Raw genomic sequence first — 6,000 nt, 5'->3', positions numbered from 1 at the left:
ATTTTGGTCTGTTTTGTTCATTGCCACGTCCCAGCCCGTGCAGAGCTGGTGCCGAGTCACTATTACGGTTACAGCTTGTCTATCATACTGTCACGCGTCCTCACCTGCAAAGCCCACTTTTAATTTCTCTGGTTTCCTGTTCTAGAAAATGAGAGTGGAGTTCAAGGATCTCCAAGGGCTCTTCCACAGAGGCATTCCTTCGTTCTGGGTTATTCCTATTGAAACATATTCCCTATATGTGGAATCTAAAAAATAAAACAAATTAGTGAATATAACAAAGCAGAAACAGACTCACAGATTTAGAGAACAAACTAGTGGTTATGGGGCAGGGGGGAGGGGCAGGATTCGGGTGGGGGATTAAGAAGTACAAACTATTATGTATAAAATAAATAAACTACAAGGATATATTGTACAGCACGGGGAATATAGCCAATATGTTATAACTATAAATGGAGTATAATCTTTAAAAATTGTGAATTACTATATTGTACACCTGAAACTACTATAATATTGTAAATCAACTGTACCACAATTTTTTTAAAAGATTCCCTAGAAGTTTCTATTCCCTCCACATAGGGGCAGCAAAGGACAGTGAATCCCAAGGGCTGGCCAAGTGGCGCGGCAGAGCTCTCTCTATGATGACAGCAGCGAGTGACGAGACCATGCAAGCATTTTCACTCCTCTCCATCCCGCTCCCCTGCCATCCTCCTCTGAGTCTCAGGAAGGTCAGAGCTTTGTTTTCTTTGTGTCCCAACCTACCACCAAGAAACACTGGGTCACAAGTTTGAAAATTAAACAAAGCATGACAATTAGGGATAAAAACAGACCAGAAACCACCTAAAGCAATCAGACATGCCTGAGATAAGCTAATAACAATAATTGAGAACTGGATTTAGCTCCAAATTTCTAGATCTCTGGGCAGGGCCGAGATTAGAATGAGGTGAGTGAGCTCTCATCTCAAATGCTAAGTATAAAGAGAAGAGCAGCCAAAACCCTCAGCCGTCAAAATAAATAGTTGGTTTTTTTTGTTTGTTTGTTTGTTTGTTTTTGCGGGTACCCGAGCCTCTCACTGTTGTGGCCTCTCCCGTTGCGGAGCACAGGCTCTGGACACGCAGGCTCAGAGGCCATGGCTCACGGGCCCAGCTGCTCTGCGGCCTGTGGGATCCTCCCGGACCGGGGCACGAACCCGTGTCCCCTGCATCGGCAGGCGGACTCCCAACCACTGCGCCACCAGGGAAGTCCAATAAATAGTATTTTTGTGCAATATTTCTAAAAATCTAAATTAACAACCAAAAAAATCTCATGATGCACAAATGTCAAAAATTTAAATAAAATTACATAAAACATGTATATAGGGCACACATTTTTCTTTTTGCCTCAGGTCCAAAATAGCTCCACACAGCATGGTTCGTGGAGGTTTGATATTTTGTTCATTGTGCATTTTGTGGCATTAATTTTGATTTTTAAAAAGTACTGCATTGACATACTATTTATCTTAATTACAGAGTATTTGGTGTCCCTTATATCTTCCACTTGGGCTCACTCTAATCCAGGCCTGCTGGATCCGTCTCCCTAGGCGGCATCAGAATCACTCAAGTCATATATACGCTACCAAATGTAAAATAGACAGCTAGTGGGAAGCAGCCGCACAGCACAGGGAGATCAGCTCGGTGCTTTGTGACCACCTAGAGGGGTGGGATAGGGAGGGTGGGAGGGAGGGAGATGCAAGACGGAAGAGATATGGGAACATATGTGTATGTATAACTGATTCACTTCGTTATAAAGCAGAAACTAACACACCATTGTAAAGCAATTATACTCCAATAAAGATGTTTAAAAAAAAAAGAATCACTCAAGTCCCCTGGCTGGCAACCCCTTGCTGGGCATCCTCCACGCCTGGGATGTCCTGGTGAGCATCTGCAGCTGGCCCTTGGTTCACACACCTTGGCCCCTCCCCTTGGGCCTGGCACCAGCCTTCGGATCCTTCTCAACTCAGTCCAGGCAGCAATATCTACTGATCAGGACTGGCAGATGAGACAAAACCTTATAAGGACCTGGGAAATCATCTCTATTAGGGACAACTGACATAACATTGTAGGGGTGAGGCTGGAGGAAAGTTCCGGGTCCAAATCTCGTTCTAGGCTGACCGACGAAGGTACAGAGTTGTGGACAGAGCTGTCAGTTGAAAAGGTGAGGAAATTACTGCTGTAGATCAGAGCTGTCTAACAGAACTTTCTGTGACAATAGAAATGTTCTACATCTGCAGAGGACAGTACTGTAGCCACTAACCACATGTGGCTATTGGGCATGTGAAATATGGCTAGTGCAACTGAGCAACTGAATTTTTAAATTTATTTAATTTGGATTAATTTAAATTTAAATGGTCGACGTGACCAATGGCTATTGTATTATAGTGCAGCTCTAGCTCAGTGATTCTCAAATTCCACTTGCATTGGAATCATCTGCAGGACTTGTTAAAGTAGGTTGCTGAGCCCATCTCAGAGTTTCTGATCCAGTGGGTCTGGGGTGGGGCCCAAGAGTTTATAGTTCTAACAACTTCCCAGGTGATGCCACTGTTGCTGGTCTGGGAACACGCTGAGACCACTGATCCAGAGAGGATTCTGATTCCAATCAGCTTTGGGATTATTAAACCAATCACGTCATGTCTTGGTGTTGGCTTATCTTGGAGCAAAATGTCAGCCTGGGCTTTAGAGAAGGATAGATATGGATTCACATCCCAGCTCCTCCACGAATTAGCTGTATGACCTTCCATAATCTGCTCCCTCACAAAATGGAAATAATAGTACATACCAAATAGGGTAATTACAAAGATTAATGTGATAAGGTACGTATGTCATTCGATATGTTTTTAAGGTCATTTCCTGCTCAGAAAGTGTATTGAATAGGATTATATATGTGGACAATGTAATTTGTAACATAACATCAGGCATTTCCACAAAAAAATTCTGTCAAGATTCCCCAGTGCTGGTGTGTTAATTATTGTATATAACAAATTACCCCCAAATGTAGTGACTTCAAACAACATGTACTTTATTACCTCACAGTTTCTGTGGGTCCAAAATGTGCATGTGGCTTAGCTGGGTATTTCTGGCTCACTGTCTCTCCTGAGATTGTAGTAAAACTGCCAGGGCTGCCGTCTCAACTGAAGTCTTGACTCGGGTGGGTGCAACTCCAAATAAAAGTAATAAACTTATTCTCCTCTTTCACGTTAGTCACACTCTTTATATTAACAATACCAATGATAATAACAAACACCAACATTTACAAAAGCCACAAATACCCAGCATATGTAAAAACCCCTATCTCATATGCTTTTGTTACTAGCTTAATTCGAACAATAATATTCATTCATACAGGCCCAGAAAGAATTATCTCAAACGGACCATGAATTACCATCCAAACCCTTAAATTATCACTTAGCTTCAAAACAGACTATTTCTCAATAATATTTGTACCAGTAGCATTATTTATAAGATGGTTTATTATAGAATTTTCAATATGATATATACACTCAGATTCTAATGTTAACCGATTCTTTAAATATTTACTCCTCTTTCTTATCACAATATTCATTCTCGTCACTGTGAACAACTTTTTTTCAACTTGTTATTGGATGAGAGGGGTCGGAATTATATCTTTTCTTCTTATCGGATGATGGTATGGATGAGCAGATGCAAATATAGCTGCTCTCCAAGCAATTCTATGTAACCTTATCGGAGACACTGGATTTATGAGAGTAATAGCATGATTTCTATTTAACTCAAACGCATGAGATCTGCAACAAATCTTCATACTCGACCTAGGCCACTCAAACCTACCTCTAATAGGACTCGTGTTAGCTGAAACTGGAAAATCCGCCCAATTTGGTCTTCACCCACGACTTCCCTCAGCAGCGGAGGGGAGGGCCCTACCCCCGTTTCAGCCTTACTCCACTCAAGTGCAATGGTTGCAGCAGGTATTTTCCTACTTGTCCGCTTTTACCCTTTAACAGAAAATAATAAATTCATCCAAACGATAGCATTATGCTTAGGGGCTGTTACTACACTATTTGCAGCAATATGCTCCCTTACCCAAGATGATATTAAAAAAAACTGTCGGGGCTTCCCTGGTGGCGCAGTGGTTGAGAGTCCGCCTGCCGATGCAGGGGACACGGGTTCGTGCCCCGGTCCGGGAGGATCCCACATGCCGCGGAGCGGCTGGGCCCGTGAGCCATGGCCGCTAAGCCTGCACGTCCGGAGCCTGTGCTCCGCAACGGGAGAGGCCACAACAGTGAGAGGCCCGGCGTACCACAAAAAAAACCCAAAAACAAACAAACAAAAACTGTCGCCTTTTCTCCTTCAAGCCAGTTAGGCCTTATAATGGCAACAATTGGTATTAACCAGCCTTATCTAGCATTCCTCCACATCTGCACACACGCCTTTTTTAAGGCCATATTGTTTTAGGTGCTCTATTATTCACAGCCTAAATGATGAACAAGACACTTGAAAAACAGAAGGCCTATTTAAAGCAGTACCTTCTACTGTAACAGCCTTCATTACTGGAAGCCTAGCACTGACAGGAATACCATTCCTCACTGGATTTTATTCTAAAGACCTAATTCTCAAAACCACTAACTTATCTTATACCAACGCCTGAGGCCCGCAAATAACTCTTAATTGCCACGTCCCTCCCAGCTGATAATAGGACTTGCATTATTTTCTCCGCACTGCTAGGACAACCCCGCTTTTCCACCTTAACTTTAATCAATGAAAATAATCCACTCCTAATTAATTCCACTTCTTTGGTTCTTTTTTCTACATTATTATTGCGGTAAGCTATATATAAAATCTGCTATTTTAACCACTTTTAAATGTACAGTTCTGTGGCATTCAGTACATGCACATTGCTGTGCAACCGTCACCACCATCCATCTCCAGAACTTTTACACCTTCCCCACTTGAAACTCCCTGTAGATTAGATATTGACTCCCTCTTCCCCACAGCAACCCTCAGCCCCTGGCAACTATCATGCTACTCTCTGTCCCTATGAATCTGATTTCTCTACGTACCTCATACAAGTGGGATCATAGAATATTTGTCCTTTTGTGACTGGTTTATTGCACTTAGCATAATGTCCATGTAGTAGCATGTGTCAGAAGTGCCTTCCTTTTTATGGCTGAATAGTATTCCACTGTGTGCATACACAATGTTTTGCATATCTATTCAACCATCGGTGGACACTTGGGCTGCTTCCACCTTTTGACTGCTGTAAACAATGCTGCTATGAACACAGGTATACAACTGTCCAAGTTCCTGCTTTCGTTTCTTTGGGGTGAGGGGATTCACTTCCGTTCACTCACATGATGGCTGGAAAGTGTCGGTTCATTTCAGGCTATTGGACTGAAGGCCTCAGTTCTTGACTATACCACACGGCCCCGTCCACGAGGCTACTTACAACAGGACAGCTTGCCTCCACAGCACAAGGGGTAAGACGGGGGTCGGGGGGAATCCTTTTACAACCTAATCTCAGGAGTGACAAGCCACCACGTCTGCCATATTCTATTCATGAGAAGTGCGTTAACAAGTCCAGGCCATACTCCAGGGGAGGGGATCGCACAAGGGGTGAATGCCAGCAGGTAGGGATCATTGGGAGACATGTTCCATACTGCCTGCCACAGCCAGTATTTTGACTCTAATAGGTGGATCTGCAGTGCAAGTACCTATATAAAAGGATACCTAGAAAAGTCCTTTAACTCTCGATTTCTACGGATGACAAAAAATGTTTTTGACATTAACTGGACCCAAAATTCAGCATGAGAAACACAACCTTCTGCACATTGTCCTACGTGTAATTCTACGGTACTGCCGCTATTCGAAGGGATACTGAATTCACCTGGCAGCTTTTCCTTAGCACAGCGCTGACGATTGTCTGCTTCTGATGCACACCTTTTGTCATCCAGCCCAGCCACACACTGAGTCTTCCAGTCTCTATATAAAAAAG

At 43.1% G+C, this 6,000-nt stretch overlaps 1 pseudogene; it reads left to right on the top strand.

Annotated features, from left to right (window-relative positions):
- The first annotated feature begins 1,403 nt into the window (after positions 1-1,403).
- On the top strand, positions 1,404-4,834 carry LOC132528592 (NADH-ubiquinone oxidoreductase chain 5-like; annotated as a pseudogene).
- Positions 4,835-6,000: the final 1,166 nt, after the last annotated feature.

This window comes from Lagenorhynchus albirostris, chromosome 1 (genome assembly GCF_949774975.1).
Source record: "Lagenorhynchus albirostris chromosome 1, mLagAlb1.1, whole genome shotgun sequence".
Classification (NCBI taxonomy): domain Eukaryota; kingdom Metazoa; phylum Chordata; class Mammalia; order Artiodactyla; family Delphinidae; genus Lagenorhynchus; species Lagenorhynchus albirostris.
The sequence above is the reverse complement of the archived record's forward strand: the minus strand, read 5'-3'. Positions and strand labels throughout refer to the sequence as shown.